We start from the raw sequence: 17,645 nt of genomic DNA, 5'->3' as shown, positions 1-17,645 counted from the left end.
TATGAAGAGAGACTGAGATCCCTGGGGCTCTTTAGTCTTGAGAAGAGAAGGCTGAGAGGGGATCTGATCGATCTGATCGATGTGTATAAATATCTGAGGGGTGGGTGTCAAGCAGAGGGGGCCAAGCTCTGTTTGATGGTGCACAGTAATAAGACAAGAAACAACAGGTTCAAAATTGAACATAGAAGATTTTAGCCCAGCACGAGGAGAAACTTCTTTACAGTGAGGGTGACAGAGCCCTGGAACAGGCTGCCCAGAGAGGTTGTGGAGTGGAGTCTCCTTCTTTGGAGACTTTCAAAACCCACCCACATGCATTCCTGTGTACACTACCATAAGTGATTCTGCTTTGGCAGGGGGGTTGGACCCAGTGATCTCCTGAGGTCCCTTCCAACCTCTAATGTACTGTGATGCTGTGTGAACTTAACTTTTAAGGATCTTCATAGTATTTGTCTTCATGAAACCAGCAACCAGATAATGCTGCTAGAGGGGCAGTTTACCTTGGGCAGCCAGCTGTACTCTCATGAGTACACCACTGCCGTATCTCAGCCATTATCATACAAGCTGTGCTGTGCCATGGAAAATCTTGCAACAGCAGAAACAGTATGTTCTTTGCCCAGGCAGCTGTGATTTACCTCCAACCCTACCACCATCCTATGTTAATAACAGCAGGAAGTTGAATCACTTCCAGCTATGTGAAGATAGTGAGCTTTGGTGGGTTGAAACTTTCCCCCCCTCAACATTAAATTTGCCAGACCAGCTCAGCTGGAAGCAAATGAAAGCTGCATTTACAAGCAAAACTACAATCTACAATGGAATGCAATGAATATGTACAAAATATACAACATTTACAGGTATTTACAATTAATAAACAGTGCAAGAACTGCCCCTGGTCAAAGACCAGGGGAAGCTACTAGCTTCTCCCTCCTTGCCAACCCCTACGTCTCTGTACAAATGGGACAAGAGGAAGGAGAAGAGAAGTTAGGCTTAGCCAAAACCATGCAGCCAAGGTGAAGCAGAAGCAAGTTAGTATCTCCCAGAGCGAAGAAGCAAGACAAGAGAGAGAGAGAAATTGTTTGGGGAACTAAATCGTATGATAGATGTCTCTCCAGCGGGATTGTTTAGAAGTATCATTATTTTCCTTTTCACACCCAATAGTGATTTACTTACCTTTTACTACTTCTATGTTCAAGATCTGAGAAAAAAATTTAAGGGCATAGTCTGAGTTGCCCCTGTATTCAGCACTGTTTAGGCCACACCTTGAGTACTGTGTCCAGTTCTGGGCCCCTCAGTTTAAGAAGGACATCGAGACACTTGAACGTGTCCAGAGAAGGGCAATGAGGCTGGGGAGAGGCCTCGAGCACAACTCCTACGAGGGGAGGCTGAGGGACCTGGGATTATTTAGCCTGGAGAAGAGGAGGGTCAGGGGAGACATTATTGCTCTCTAAAGCTACCTGAGGGAAGTTGTAGCCAGGTGGGGGTTGGTCTCTTCTCCCAGGCAACCAGCACCAGAACAAGAGGACACAGTCTCAAACTGCACCAGGGGAAATTCAGGCTCGAGGTGAGGTGCAAATGCTTCACAGAGAGAGTCGTTAGCCACTGGAAGGAATGTGCTGCCCAGGGAGGAGGTGGAGACACTGTCTCTGGAGGTGTTCAAGATGGGATTGGATGTGGCACTTGGTGCCATGGTTTAGCCATGAGGTCTGTGGTGACAGGTTGGACTTGATGATCTTTGAGGTCTCTTCCAACCTTGGTGATTCTGTGATTCTGTAAAACTAACACATGAGCCAAACCAACCACCTAGGTAAGGATATTAAACCAAGAGGAAATTGGTCCTAATGAGTACCATATTGCCGAAAGTTCCCCCTGAGAACTGACTCTATTGGTGATCTTTGAGGTCTTTTCCAACCTTATTGATTCGCTGATTATATGTGAAAGGTGGATTTCCTAGGATAAGATAGGATAGGATAGGATAGGATAGGATAGGATAGGATAGGATAGGATAGGATAGGATAGGATAGGATAGGATAGGATAGGATGGAATGGAATGGAATGGAATGGAATGGAATGGAATGGAATGGAATAGAATAGACCAGGTTGGAAGAGACCTTCATGATCATCGCATCCAACCTATCATCCAACCCACCTAATCAATTAAACCATGCAACCAAGCACCCTATCAATGACTTGTTCTGCCACCATCAGTGGCTGAAGGCACATACTCACAAGACTGAATTAACACAACTACTACCTTTATAATGCTAGAGATGAAGGTCCTCCGAGTCAGTCACTGACTCATAAGGCTACTGTTGCTCATCCTTTTCAGCTGAATCAGTCCCACTTGCACAGAGGTATGACACATGCTGCGTTTGAGTTGCAAGCAAGTGGAGGAGGTACCATTGTTTCAGATATTAACCTCAGTGTCAGGAACAAATTGATATGCTGATCAATTCCGGGATTTTGAATGTGCATGTTTTCATTAGTCAAACAGGCAGCCTTTTCATGGATTTTCAGATTCTCATCTCATTCCTCCTTTTAAAAGAAAAATTGTAAAGGTCAGAAGTGGAGCTGAAAAAGGAACCTGGCAGGGATGTGTGTGGTATTGACAGCTGCTCCCCAGGAAAGGCGAGGAAAATCAGTCTTTTGCAATTTCTTTTTGCCTGTTTGTTGTTGGTTTTTGCTCCCCCAACTTTAAAATTAAAGGGGGGAGGGGGAAGGGAGGGAAGGCATCAGTTTGAGTTCAAAGAAGGCTTTTTGCATGAAGCCTGCTCTGTGAAGTTTTGGAGTTATTCCACTATTTTATGAACTCATTTTCACCATTTATGTTAAAAAAAAGTGCTATGCACAGGTGAAAATATACAAGGACTAAACCAAAAATGTCTTACTGAGAAAGCCAAGACAAACTGGTCTTTCCCAAATCTTTCTCTGCATCTGGGTGGGGAAAATCCCAAGTACTGATATAGGCTGGGCAGGAATTGGTTTGAAAGAAGCCCTGAATAAAAGGACTTGGGGGTGCTGGGGGATGAGAAGCTCAACAGGAGCCACCAGTGTGCACTTGCAGTCCAGAAAGCCAATCACATCCTGGGCTGCATCAAGAGAAGCATAGAGACAGCAGGTCGAGGGAGGTGATTCTCCCCCTCTGCTCCACTCTGGTGAGACCCCACCTGGAGTACTGCATCCAGTTCTGGAGCCCCTATTACAGGAAGGATCTGGAGGTGCTGGAACATGTCCAGAGAAGGACCATGAGGATGATTAGAGGGCTGGAGCTGCTCTGCTATGAGGACAGACTGAGGGAGTTGGGGCTGTTCAATCTGGAGAAGAGAAGGCTCTGAGGTGACCTAATTGTGGCCTTACAGTATCTGAAGGGGGTCTACAAGAAATCTGGGGAGAGACTTTTTAGGGTGTCAGGTAATGATAGGACTAGGGGGAATGGAGCAAAACTAGAAATGGGTGGATTCAGGTTGGAAGTCAGGAAGAAGTTGTTCCCCATGAGGGTGGTGAGACACTGGCACAGGTTGCCCTGGGAGGGGGTAGAAGCCTCCTCCCTGTAGGTTTTAAGGCCAGGCCGGATGTGGTTGTGAGCAACCTGCTGTAGTGTGAGGTGTCCTTGCCCATAGCAGGGGGGTTGGAACTAGATGACCCTTGAGATGCCTTCCAACCCTAACAATTCTATGATTCTATGACTCTAAATCCTTCCTCTAATCCTGATGGGTTTTGGTTGTTTTGTTGTTTTTTTTTGTTGGTTTGGGGTTTTTTGGTTTTTTTTTTTGGCAAGAGCAAAAGGTCTTCATTCAATTTGTTTTGGATTTCTGAGCTTGTTTACTAGAGATTTAGGTTTCTGGCCAGTTTCATTGTATGTCCACATCAATGCAGCCAATGTCTAGTACAAAGAAGAAGGAAGAAATTAGTATCTATTTTCATAACTCTCAGAAGAATTTTCCAGAAACTTGTCCTTCTTCTTTCTAGTTAATTGAAATTTCCATCCCTTGACTCACTATTTTCAAGGGCAAAATCAAGGAGCATCTTCTGGACTCAGTTCTCATATGGGAATGTGCATCATAGTCAGTGCCAGGATGTGTATTTCCTAAAGATCTCTCAGGGCTTTTTTCAAATATGTCTGTGACTTTTTGTTTTAGGTAATCAACTGTTTTCTCCTCGGTTTTCTTTATGCAATCTAAACACACACAGAGGAATAGCAGTATGTAAACTATAACCATGAAGTCACCACATAGTCAAATTCTCCCTAATATTAAAACACATAATTTCTGCTTCTTCTAAAGCAAAAAAAAACAAACAACCAAACCCAAACCCCACAACCAAACATTAAAACAACACCACCACCAAAATCAAACACCAAACCAAAACACCAAACCAAAATCCTCCAGTAAAGCCAACAAAGATCACAGAATCACAGAATGTTAAGGGCTGGAAGGGACCTTGAGAGATCATCCAGTCCAACCCCCCTGTCAGAGCAGGATCACCTATGCCAGGTCACACAGGAACTCATCCAGGCAGGTCTTGAATATCTCCAGAGAGGGAGGCTCCACAACCCCCCTGGGCAGCCTGTTTCAGTGTTCTGTCACCCTCACAGGGAAATGATTCTTCCTCCTGTTTCCATGGAACTTCCTATGCCTCAACTTTCATCCTTTGCCCCTTGTCCTGTCATTGAGCATTGCTGAGCAGAGCCTGGCTCCATCCTCTTGGCATTTCACATATTTATCAACATGAATGAGCTCACCTTTTAGTGTCCTGTTCTCAAAGCTAAAGAGCCCTCAGCTCCCCCAGTTTCTCATTGTAAGGCAGGTGTTCCACTCCCTTAATCATTTCCATGATTCTGAGCTGGACTCTCTCAAACAGTTCCCTGAGGTCCTTCTTGAACTGAGGAGGCCCAGAATTGGACACAGTAATCCAAATGTGGCCTCACCAGGGCAGTGTAGAGAGGGAGAAGATTCATCAACCTTTAGGAGAACAAATATTTAGTAATGCACATTATAAAATTCAAGCTCCTCTCATTCCTTTCCAGTTGAGGGATGACACCTTGTCCTTTCCATTGTGGTAGCTTAGAGAAAGAAAGGTATTTACTTGGGCAGCCAGGTCAGATAGGGGATTTGGGCTAAAACCTACTTATCATTATTACTTGGACATGTACTGAAATTGCAGTAACACATCCTGCTAGAGGTTTTCAAGCAGTTGTGTCATTCTTTCTCACTGTGCATCTTGACATGTGCAAATATAGATAAATAGATTGAAATTTTTGCTGTCTGCTAATACATGGCTTAGAAAAAGATGAGGCATACAGTAGTGTGTGACATACTTATCTATCTGCACTTACATTTCAATCACTGACATACAGAGATTTGTTAGAAGAGCTTTGTGCCCCAAGGCATGTGCAGAAGTCCCAAGTACCTCTGCTTGCTGGAGAAACTGAAAGTGCCACAACGTGAGTGAGACACTTTCTTTGCTCTTTAAAATAGAAACTGTCATATTCCATGAGGTTTTCCATTAAACTTTGTCTTAAAACTAGAAACGATTTTGTGGTCAGAGCAGACATCACAATTTTGACACTGGTCCAGTTCTGGGCCCCTCAGTTTAAGAAGGACATCGAAACACTTGAACACGTCCAGAGAAGGGCAACAAGGCTGGGGAGAGGCCTTGAGCACAAGCCCTATGAGGAGAGGCTGCGGGAGCTGGGGTTGTGTAGCCCAGAGAAGAGAGGGCTCAGGGGAGACCGCATTGCCCTCTACAACTACCTGAGGGGTGGTTGTAGCCAGGAAGGGGTTGGTCTCTTCTGCCAGGCAACAGCACCAGAACAAGGGGACACAGTCTCAAGTTGCATCAGGGGAGGTTTAGACTCGAGGTGAGGAGAAAGTTCTTCACCGAGCGAATCGTTTGTCATTGGAATGTGCTGCCCAGGGAGGTGGTGGAGTCACCATCCCTGGAGGTGTTCAAGAGGGGATTGGACATGGCACTTGGCCCAGGGGAGTTGTACTTATTTGACTTAGGCCAAGACAGATGTGAAAACTCATCATGAAAATATACACATTGATTGTACTCCTGAAAAAAACCTGTCCCTGCAGAGAACTGAAAGGAAACTGCAAAGCTGAGCTAATCTAACATACTCTGCTTAACAAAGGGCTCTGCTACTTGGGAGCAATGACATCTGTAACCAGAACACCACATGTGCCTGTGTGACATTGCAGTCAGCCTAGGAAATTTTTCTTAATCTGACCTAGTTCTGCATCCTACGCCACTAGACACATAGAGATACTTGCTTTGTCTGCTTTAGGCCAGCAACTGCTTAGGAGCCACCACATAGTGCTGAGGGGGCCCAGTCCCACCCACAGGTTGCTAGGTGGTCAGCCTTGAGCTGTGCAAAGACCACAGTTAAACATCATCCTCACACTTGTTCCTCTGCACCTCCAGAGTTGGAGACTCCACAGCCACCTTGTTCCAAGTAGATTACACATTGTTTGCACATTTCTTATGAGGAAAGGCTGAAGGAGCTGGGTCTCTTTAGCTTGAGAGGAGGAGACTGAGGTGACATCATTAATGTTTATAAATATGTGAAGGGTGAGTGTCAGGAGGACAGAGCCAGGCTCTGCTTAGCGATGTCCAATGATAGGACGAGGGGCAATGGGTACAAGGTGGAGCATTGAAGATTCCACGTGAGCATAAGTCCAGAGAAGGGCAACAAAGCTGGGGAGGGTTTAGGAGCACAAGCTCTATGAGGAGAGGCTGAGGGAGCTGGGGTTGCTTAGCCTGGAGAAGAGGAGGCTCAGGGGAGACCAACTCTCTACAACTACCTGAAGGAAGGTTATAGCCAGGTGGGGGTTGGTCTCTTCTCCCAGGCAACCAGCACCAGAACAAATGGACACAGTCTCAAGCTGCACCAGGGGAGGTTTAGGCTGGATGTTAGGAAGAAGTTCTTTCCAGAAGAGTAATTGGCCATTGGAATATGCTGCCCAGGGAGGTCGTAGAGTCACCATTGCTGGAGGTGTTTAAGAAGAGACTGGATGGGATGGTTGGTGCCATGGTTTAGTTGATTAGATAGCGTTGGATGATAGGTTGGACTTGATGATCTCGAAGGTCTTTTCCAGACTGGTTAATTCAATTCTATTCTATTCTATTCTATTCTATTCTATTCTATTCTATTCTATTCTATTCTATTCTATTCTATTCTATTCTATTCAATTTTTTTTTTCATTGTGAGTGGGACAAAACACTGTAACAGGATGTCCAGAGGGGTTGTGGAGTCTCCCTCTCTGGAGGCAGTCAAAACCCCTCCTGGATGCATTCCTGTGTGACCTACTCTAGGTGATCCTGCCCTGGCAGGGCGGTTAGACTTGATGATCTTTGGAGGTCCCTTCCAACTGCTAATGTTCTGTGATTCTCTAACTTAGTGCCAGGGATTTGACTTTGCACAACACTTAGTCCCAAACAGCTTCTTGCACTTTTGCTGTTTTGTTTTGGGTCTTTTTAGGTTCAGTTTGGTTAGGTTTAATTGGTTTCTTTGGGTTTTGGAGGGGTTTGGTTGCTGTTGTTTTATTTATTTAGGTTTTGTTTGTTTGTGATTGGTTTGTTTTTTTGTTGCTTTAGGGTTTGTTTGGGTCTTTTGTTGTTTGGGGGTTTGTTGTTGTTTGGTTTGTTAGCAGTTTTGCTTGTTTCTTTGTGGGACTTTTGTTTGTTTCCTTGTTTGTTTATTTAACAAGAGTATGGGGAAAACAAACAGGAAAGATTTTCTTGGTGCTTCACCTTTTTATGACAACATTTACAATCATTTTTGTTGCAAATTTCTGTTGAGAAAGTTCTGGAAACTTATATTGCCTTCATGTGCACTCCTTTTCCCTGTGGGGAAAATAATATGTTTTCCAAGATGTTTTGTAGTCCTTTGCTTAATCTTTTCCTCTTCTGAAATCCAATATAACCAATCTTCATTTTTCTGGGTTGCTTTCCTGCTGTCCTCTTTGGAGAGAAAAAATGGGAAATGGACTGAGATAGGAGTGAGGAGAAATAAAAAAGAAAAATCTCTCTCAGGGACAGTTTGCACAGTTAATTAATGCACTTGGGAACTTTCAAAAAGGAAATCTTGAACTATGTGATTTCCCATATCCCTCCTGACAGTCTCTAACTATGTGTTTTCAATAGCATTTAAAATCAACCTACAGCATATCAGAAAGATGTATTTATCATTCTGAGGTTTTAAATTGCTTCCCAGAAAGATCCAGTGGGCAATTTGGGGCAGAACTTGCTTGTCTTTTTAGGAGTGAGCAGAGAACAGTCGCTGGATTTTGCAGCAGCTCTTGACATTTTTAACTGGTTAGCACTAGGATGTGTTTCTAAAAACCTGAACTCTATCAATGTGCTCTGGGTCAGACTCAGATTCTGACCTGGTATCACTGTGCTTTACAACATTTGGAGCCTTGAGGCCAGGTACTTTCCTTAAAATATTGGTATTGTGATGAAAGGCTGCATATCAGCAGTTTTGGCCAGTGCCTTGTACTATGGTGATGAGTTTTAAACTTTTCCTAACTCCAGTTGCATATATTAATTATCTGCATAAGGAATGTATTCACAAAAAGCCTTTGGACATAGACAAGAGGCAAGATGATGTCCAGAGAAAAGCAACAAAGCTGGGAAGGGGTTTGGAGCACAGCCCTGTGAAGAGAGGCTGAGGGAGCTGGGGTTGCTTAGCCTGGAAAATAGGAGGCTCAGGGGAGACCTCGTTGCTGTCTACAACTGCCTGAAGGGAGGTTGTAGCTAGGTGGGGGTTGGTCTCTTCTCCCAGGCAACCAGCACCAGAGCAAGAGGACACAGTCTCAAGCTGCACCAGGGGAGGATTAAGATGGATGTTAGGAAGAAATTCTTCATAGAAAGAGTGATTGGCCATTGGAATGTGCTGCCCAGGGAGGTGGTGGAGTCACTATCACTGGAAGTGTTTAAAAAGAGACTGGATGAGGCACTTAGTGCCATGGTTTAGTTGCTTAGATGGTGCTGGGTGATAGGTTGGACTTGATGATCTTGAAGGTCTTTTCCACTCTATTTAATTCTGTAATTTTGTGTATGCATGTGTGTGTAAAACAAGGCTGGGAATACTGGCAATTCTGTTTATTCACTCATAGATGGCACCAGAAATTCTTGGAATTTCAGCCTTTCCTAAGTAAAATCGATTTTACTTTTCTACCAATAGGTGGAACTGGTGATGCCTTTGCACCTTACAGCCTGACAAAGGGAGAGATGCTTTCCTCTTCCTGGCTTCATTTGATTAAAACAATCCCTCACATCTAAATTTTCCCACCAACGCCTCTAAAAGAGCAACACTCTCCCTTAAAGCAATAAGCAGCATTGAGCTTATTTCCATATACAGCCAGAGCAGGCTAGCAGAGGCAGAAGGAGGAATCAATGTGATTTAGAAGGCACAAGAGTGGGACTTTTTAGAGCATCGGGTAATGATAGGACTGGGGGGAATGGGAAAAAATTATAAACGGGTAGATTCAGATAGGATATTAGGAGGAAGTTCTTCCCCGTGGGGGTGGTGAGACACTGGAACAGGTTGCCCAGGGAGGTGGTAGAAGCCTCATTCCTGGAGGTTTTTAAGGCAAATCTGGATGTGGTTGTGAGCAACCTGCTGTAGTGTGAGGTGTCCCTGCCCATGGCAGAGGGGTTGGAACTAGATGATCTTTGAGGTCCCTTCCAACTCTAACAATTCTATGATCCTGGCATTCTCCCTTTCCCACCTGAAAATGCTGGAGATCCAGACAGCTTACCCTTATCTCTCATTTCTATAAATCTGCCATTTCCTTTTGAAAGCAAACTTTGGACATGGTGCAGCACAGTGACCATGCTGCCTGCCAGTTGCTCTCAAGCGTTCATTCCATCCTTATCAGTATTCTCAAGACAATGTTAAATGCATGAAAATTAGTTCAAGCAGTCTAATTTCATCACATTGAAATTAGGTTACACTCACCTCTAATAGCTAAACTTAGGTATTGGCCTCCTTAGTCTTTCAGAATTTTTACTTCCTATACATTGCAGATGTTGTTGCCTTAATTGGAAATGATCAAGTATGCAGGGCTGATGGCCTCCTAGATTGATATTACTGAAATGATGCACTTCGGAAGCAGGTGAATGAGTCACTGTCCGAAATGAAAGGATGTACTGAGTGCCCTGAAAGGGTGAATACATCTCTTAGTAATGTACAGCAAAGATGCCAGGATGAATAGGGCTGTGTGTGTTACTCCTTGCCTTTTGATGGGCTGCATGAATTAGGCAGACTCAAAGGTTTATCAGTTCCCTTTCTTCGCTGAGTGATTTCTTTTTCCTTTGACAGAGCAAGGGAAGAGACACAAAAGTAATCAACTGTATTTTTCTCACCTCACATTCTGTCATTGCCTTTCAGTGATGATATGTGCATCTGTGTGCTCATGAGGGGAAAAAAAAAAAGACCCTGAAATCTGAGCAAGTGGAAATGAATGCCAGTTTGTAAAAACTAGCACAGCAACTCCACAAGCCAGCACACTCCCAGATTCTCTGCAGCAGTGAAAACAAACTCCTACCCAGCTATATTCCCACCATATAGCTTAGTGGTGCTTAAACACTGAACACAGGGATCTTATATGCAGGCCAATGTATAGGCTGCTGGCTGCTCCCTGCTACATATTCTCTCTGTCTCCCATGAGTCATGAATAATACCAACAAGAAGCTTTTTTGCACATCTGCCTCACTGTGCAGGCAGAGCTTGCGGGGATTTCCTGGTTTACTTTCCAGCTAGAAAAGCATTGCAAGCCCTTAAAGTGCTCAATTGCATCTGCCTTGGCAAACTCTCATGTGGGGTCCTACCTGGGGGAGACACCTTCCAGCAGTGGGAACATTTCACTCAGAGCTAAAACAGTCATCTCTAGTAGCTCAGTTTTGGTTTATGACCCCAACAGAAGTATCTGAGGGGAGAAGAAAGTGCTAACGAAAACTGCTTTCAACATAACTTTTGCAAAGAGGAATGTTTCGGGTTTGGGTTTGGATTCTCATCTTCCCTTTCCTAAGAATGGCTTTATCTTGATACTTTAAAAAACCAAAAAACATTCTCTGTACTACCTTGGCTTTGAGAACTATCCCTGTACCTGATGCCTGGAACAGTCTTTTGCCCATTTGCATTGTCTGTAGCAAAAAAAAAGAATGAAAAGAAGAGTGAATAACATGGAGAAATAATAGGAGTTTCCATGTTCCTAAGGATTATATAAAGCTGATAGGCCCAAACATCTCAATACAGGGAACAGATGAATTCTGTGGGAGCAAGGACCACAGTTTGATATCTTTATGAAGTGTAACAGCCTAATATTATTTTGTTTGACTCCATTTTGGGGGTTTTTTTGCTTGCTTCATTTGTCTCCAGTATGGTTTTCTTTGCAGATCTACTTCAAAAATTTGGCCTCTTGATAGTTAGAAGTCTTTTCTTCCCATCATGCTCATTTATGGCTACTTTACTCTTGTTGTAACTATTTTTATCTGGCTCTCTTCTCTTGGAGTGTGTTTGCTGTTCAGTCTGGAGCACTGAGCTGCTGCTGTCCATTTGCTCTCTGAAGATGCACAGGGTTATAAGGTAGGGTCTACTCTATTACCTTTAAAAAAGCTATTGGTTTCACACAGAAAGAGGAGGCGGGGGGAAAGAAATGAGAGGGAGGAAGGGAGGGAGGGAGGGAGGGAGGAAGGGAGGGAGGGAAGGAGGGAGGAAGGAACACAGAAGAGAGGTGAGGGGAGGGGAAGCAAAAGGCTTGTTCAGAGAATAGTTTCATGGTGAGAAGGCACATGCTCACTGGACATCCTAACAGTTGTGCTGCTTAAAGGGCCAGCAATCCTAAGCTAGTATACTACTCATTTTTTCTACTATCTTCATCACAGTCATATTAGCAATGCAGAATGATTCCTTATGGAGATCACCTGAAAAGAAAGATTGTACTCATTTCAATACATTTTCTGTTCCACCTGTCCAGAAATCTGCAAATGTAGATCCAAAAAGTGAGAATATGTATTAACTGGGCACAGCTAACTACCTAATGGTTAGCAAACTCATCTAAAAGGAAAATATCCAGGTTCAATTCTCTACTCCACCCTGCTACAGTGTCAGACTTAAACCCCAGTCACTCATTTGTTGTCACTTAGCAGGAAAAACTCTTCTGCAAAATGTTTCTATTTGGAGGAATGGTTGTGAATAACAATGTTATCAAAGCAATAATGATGTTATCAAAGCAATATCTTCTGGTGCCTGGTGAGTGACCAAATTGCTCTTACACAAATGCATTCAAGAGTGTGTACAGCATAAGGACATTGTCAGTTATTGATAAGCATTTTCTCTTGTAGAATAGAGCAAACCAGGTTGGAAGAGACCTTCGAGATCATCACATCCAACCTATCACCCAACACCATCCAATCAACTAAACCATGGCACCAAGCACCCCATCCAGTCTCCTCCTAAACACCTCCAGTGATGGTGACTCCACCACCTCCCTGGGCAGCACATTCCAATGGCCAATCTCTCTTTCTATGAAGAACTTCTTCCTAACATCCAGCCTAAACTCCCCCAGCACAGCTTGAGACTGTGTCCTCTTGTTCTGGTGCTGGTTGCCTGGGAGAAGAAACCAACCCCCACCTGGCTACAACCTCCCTTCAGGTAGTTGTAGAGAGCAATAAGGTCTCCCCTGAGCTTCCTCTTCTCCAGACTAAGCAACCCCAACTCCCTCAGCCTCTCCTCACAGGGCTATGCTCCAAACCCCTCCCCAGCTTTGCTGCCCTTCTCTCTGGACACATTCCAGAAACTCAACATCTTTCCTAAACTGAGGGGCCCAGAACTGGACACAATACTCAAGGTGTGGCTTAACCAGTGCTGAGTACAGGGGGAGAATGACCTCCCTGCTCCTGCTGGCCACACTGTTCCTGATGCTGGCCAGGATGCCATTGGCCTTCTTGGCCACCTGGGCACACTGCTGGCTCATATTCAGCCTACTATCAACCAGTACCCCCAGGCCCCTTTCTGCCTGGCCACTCTCCAGCACCTGACCCCAGCCTGTAGTACTGCATGGGGTTGTTGTGGCCAATGTGCAGAACCCAGCACTTGGATGTGCTAAATCTCATGCTGTTGGTCACTGCCATCTGTCCAGCCTGGGAATGTCCCTCTGCAGAGCTCTCCTACCCTCCAACAGATCAACTCCTGCCCCCAGCTTGGTAAGTCTTGAGGAAAACTGATCAAATGTCTGAATCTATGGTGCATGGAGTGCCCTCAACTTCCTCAAAAGTCAAGGATAAATGGAAGCTGCTTCCTGCTGCTTCTGCTGGGGGATACCAGCTTGTGAGAACTTACTTAAACACTTTGTAAATTCAGAAAATATCCACAGGACAGCAGCTGCAAGAGAGTTGCCTGAAGGTGAAGAAGTTCATGTGGCCTTTGGCTGGATCTGCATTCATTCATAAGCCACAAATCCATCTGGAATCAGTAAGTGCCCTTTCTGAGAAACACTAGGGAGCAAGCATGTGTCCTATCTACTCAGTATTACTGTAAACAGCAAATGCAACACTAAGTATTAATGCCAAGGAATTTATTTTTTTTTTGCTCACTGAACTTAAATGCAGCACTACAGGCTGGGGTCAGACTGGCTGGAGAGCAGCCAAACAGAAAGGGACCTGGGGGTACTGATTGACAGCCTGCTGAACATGAGCCAGCAGTATGCCCAGGTGGCCAAGAAGGCCAATGGCATCCTGGCCTGTATCAAGAACAGTGTGGCCAGCAGGAGCAGGGAAGTCATTGGGCCCCTGTACTCAGCACTGGTTAGGCCACACCTTGAGTCCTGTGTCCAGTTCTGGGCCCCTCAATTTAAGAAGGACATTGAGACTCTTGAGTCCAGAGAAGGGCAACAAGGCTGGGGAGAGGTCTCGAGCACAAGCCCTATGAGGAGAGGCTGATGGAGCTGGGGTTGTGTAGCCCAGAGAAGAGAGGGCTCAGGGGAGACCTTATTGCTGTCTATAACTACCTGAAGGGAGGTTATAGCCAGGAGGGGGTTGGTCTCTTCTCCCAGGCAACCAGCACCAGAACAAGAGGACACAGTCTCAAGCTGTGCCAGGGGAGGTTTAGGCTCGAGATGAGGAGAACGTTCTTCACAGAGAGAGTTGTTAGCCATTGGAATGTGCTGCCCAGGGAGGTGGTGGAGTCACCATCACTGCATGTTCAAGAGGGGATTGGGCGTGGCACTTGGTGCCATAGTTTGGTAGTCATACTATCAGTCAGGGTTGGAAGGGACCACAAGGATCACCTAGTTCCAGCCCCCCTGCCATGGGCAGGGACAACCCACACTAGATCAGGCTGGCCAGAGCCTCATCCAGCCTGGGCTTAAACACCTCCAGGGATGGGGTCTCAACCACTTCCCTGGACAAACCATTCCAGGGCTTCACCACTCTCATGGTGAAGAACCTCCTTCTCGCATCCAGCCTGAATCTCCCCACCTCCAGCTTCATTCCATTCCCCCTAGTCCTATCACTACCTGAGATCCTGAGAAGTCCCTCCCCAGCCTTCTTGTAGGCCCCCTTCAGATACTGGAAGGCCACAATTAGGTCACCTCTTCTCTTCTGCAGACTGAACAGCCCCAACTCCTTCAGTCCGTCCTCATAGGAGAGCTGCTCCAGCCCTCTGATCATCCTTGTGGCCCTTCTCTGGACACGTTCCAGCACCTCCAGATCCCTCTTGTAATAGGGGCTCCAGAGCTGGACACAGTACTCCAGGTGGGGTCTCACCAGAGCTGAGTAGAGGGGGAGGATCACCTCCCTTGACCTGCTGGCCACACTTCTCCTGATGCAGCCCAGGATCTGATTGGCTTTGTGGGCTGCAAGAGCACACTGAGAGCTCATGTTGAGCTTCTTGTCCACCAGCACCCCCAAGTCTCTCTCCTCAGGGTTATTTTCCAGCCAGTCACTGCCCAGCCTGTATTTGTGCCTGGGATTGCCTCGACCCAGATGCAGGACCCTGCACTTGGTCTTGTTGAACCTCATGAGGCTGGCTTGTGCCCACCTCTCCAGCCTGTCAAGGTCCCTCTGGATGGCCTCCCTTCCCTCCAGCATGTCTGCTGCACCACACAGCTTGGTGTCATCAGCAAACTTGCTGAGGGTGCACTCAATGCCACTGTCCATGGCACCCACAAAGATGTTGAACAAGCCTGGTCCCAGGACTGATCCCTGAGGGACTCCACTTGCCACTGGCCTCCACTGGGACATGGACCCATTGACAGCCACTCTTTGGGTGCAGCCATCAAGCCAGTTCCTTATCCATCTAGTGGTCCACCCACCAAACCCATGTGTCACCAGTTTGGAGACCAGGATGTGGTGCGGGACAGTGTCGAAGGCTTTGCTCAGGTCCAGGTAAACGACATCAGTTGCTCGCCCCTCATCTATTAATTTTGTCACCTGCTCATAGAAGGCAACCAGGTTGGTCAGGCAGGATTTGCCCTTTGCAAAGCCATGCTGACTGTTCCAAATCACCTCTTCACTATTCTTCCGAGCCAGTAGTGCCTCCAGGAGAATCTGCTCCATGATCTTTCCAGGCACAGAGGTGAGACTGACTGGCCTGTAGTTCCCTGGTTCCTCCTTCTTACCCTTTGTGAAAATGGGGGCAATGTTTCCCCTTTTCCAGTCTGTGGGGACTGCCCTAGACTGCCATGACTTTTGAAATATAATAGAGAGGGGTTTAGCAACCTCCTCTGCCAGTTCTCTCAGTACCTGTGGGTGTATGCCGTCAGGTCCCATGGACTTGAACACTTTCAGGTTCTTCAGGTGATCACGAACCTGATCTTCACTTGCAATGGGCAGTTCTTCCTCCCCGTCCCTGGCATTGTCTTCCATAACATCAGGAGTGTGGCTAGAGGCCCTTGCAGTGAAGACTGAGGTAAAGAAGTTATTAAGTACCTCAGCCTTTTCCTCATCACTTGTGACCATATCACTAGTTTCCTTTCTGAGGGGGCCCACACCTTCCCTAGTCTTCTTCTTCCCATTAATATACAAAGTTCTTAGTGTTCCCTTTAATCTCCCTGGCTAGATTCAATTCAAACTCTGCTTTGGCTTTCCTAACCAGGACTCTTGCTGCTCGGGCAGCTTCCTTATATACCCCCTGTTCTAGCTGTCCTTCTCTCCACTTCCTGTAGAGTTTCTTTTTAAGTAATAGTGTGTCCAGTAGCTCCTTGCCCATCCAGGCAGGCCTCCTAGCATTCTTACCTGCTTTTCTCTTTGTTGGTCACGAGGTGTTGGGTGACAGGTTGGACTTGATGATCTTTGAGGTCTTTTCCAACCTTATTGATTCTATGATTCTATGATTCTAAATTCAAAAGTACAGTCAGCTGTTCTGTGGTGTGTTTTGGCAGTGATTAAATAGTATTTACATGAAAGTGTAAATTTCTGCATACAGTGTTTTAGAGACACAGAGACACACAGCTTAAAATCGTGGACCTACTAGGCTTTTTATTAAAATAAAATAAGTTATGATTGCAAATTGCAGTAAATTGAAAGACATTAAAGGGGAAAAAAGGCCATGTTTTCAGGATTTCAGATTAAACATTTCATTATATTTTCTGAAATTTTCCAGTTTGCATCTCCCCTTGGCAGAGGAGAAAAACATTGAATCCACAAGGTTGGAAAAGGCCTCAAAGACCAAATCCAACCTGTCACCCAACACCTCATGACTAAACCATGGCACCAAGTGCCACGTCCAGTCCCCTCATGAACACCTCCAGGGACGGTGACTCCACCACCTCCCTGGGCAGCACATTCCAATGACTAACAACTCTCTCTGTGAAGAACTTTCTCCTCACCTTGAGCCTAAACTTGCAGCTTTAGACTGTGTCCTCTTGTTCTGGTGTTGGTTGCCTGGGAGAAGAGGCCAACCCCCTCCTGGCTACAACCACCCTTCAGGTAGTTATAGACAGCAATACGGTCTCCCCTGAGCCTCCTCTTCTCCAGGCTAAACAATCTCAGCTCCATCAGCCTCTCCTCACAGGACTTGTGCTCAAAGCCCCTCCCCAGCCTTGTTGCCCTTCTCTGGACACATTCAAGAGTCTCAATGTCCTTCTTAAACTGAGGGGCCCAGAACTGGACACAGGACTCAAGGTGTGGCCTAACCAGTGCTGAGTACAGGGGCCCAATGACTTCCCTGCTCCTGCTGGCCACACTGTTCTTGATACAGGCCAGGATGCCATTGGCCTTCTTGGCCACCTGGGCATACTGCTGGCTCATGTTCAGCCATGCTTTAAAGAATGGCAAAGGTGAGCCTTCACCACAATGGACAAAGAGAAGAGATAGACACTTTCCAAGCTCATTCCTCAGATTTTCATTTCAAGTTAACTGTACCCTTAAGAGGGAAAAAAAAAAAGTCCTTTAGTTCCTGCACTACTGCTTCTCAACAGCCAAAAGCAGCTAGAAAAAATATGTAACCTGGCCTGCCATCTTGTATGATTAAAATAAACCATGAAGTTACACAGTCCAAAGTCAAGCCAAGACATTGTGCTGAGTGTGGGTATTACTGCTCTGGTAAACAGAAACCGAGGCTTTTGACAACTGGGAATATTGCTAAAGTAATAAAAGTTCATGGAAGTTGCAGTCCGAGAGTGTAGATGTCCAATAATTAG

Source organism: Melanerpes formicivorus, unplaced genomic scaffold, assembly GCF_026170545.1.
Source record: "Melanerpes formicivorus ecotype bairdi unplaced genomic scaffold, bMelFor1.0.p_v2 SCAF_15, whole genome shotgun sequence".
NCBI lineage: Eukaryota > Metazoa > Chordata > Aves > Piciformes > Picidae > Melanerpes > Melanerpes formicivorus.
This window is presented reverse-complemented; position numbering follows the sequence as displayed.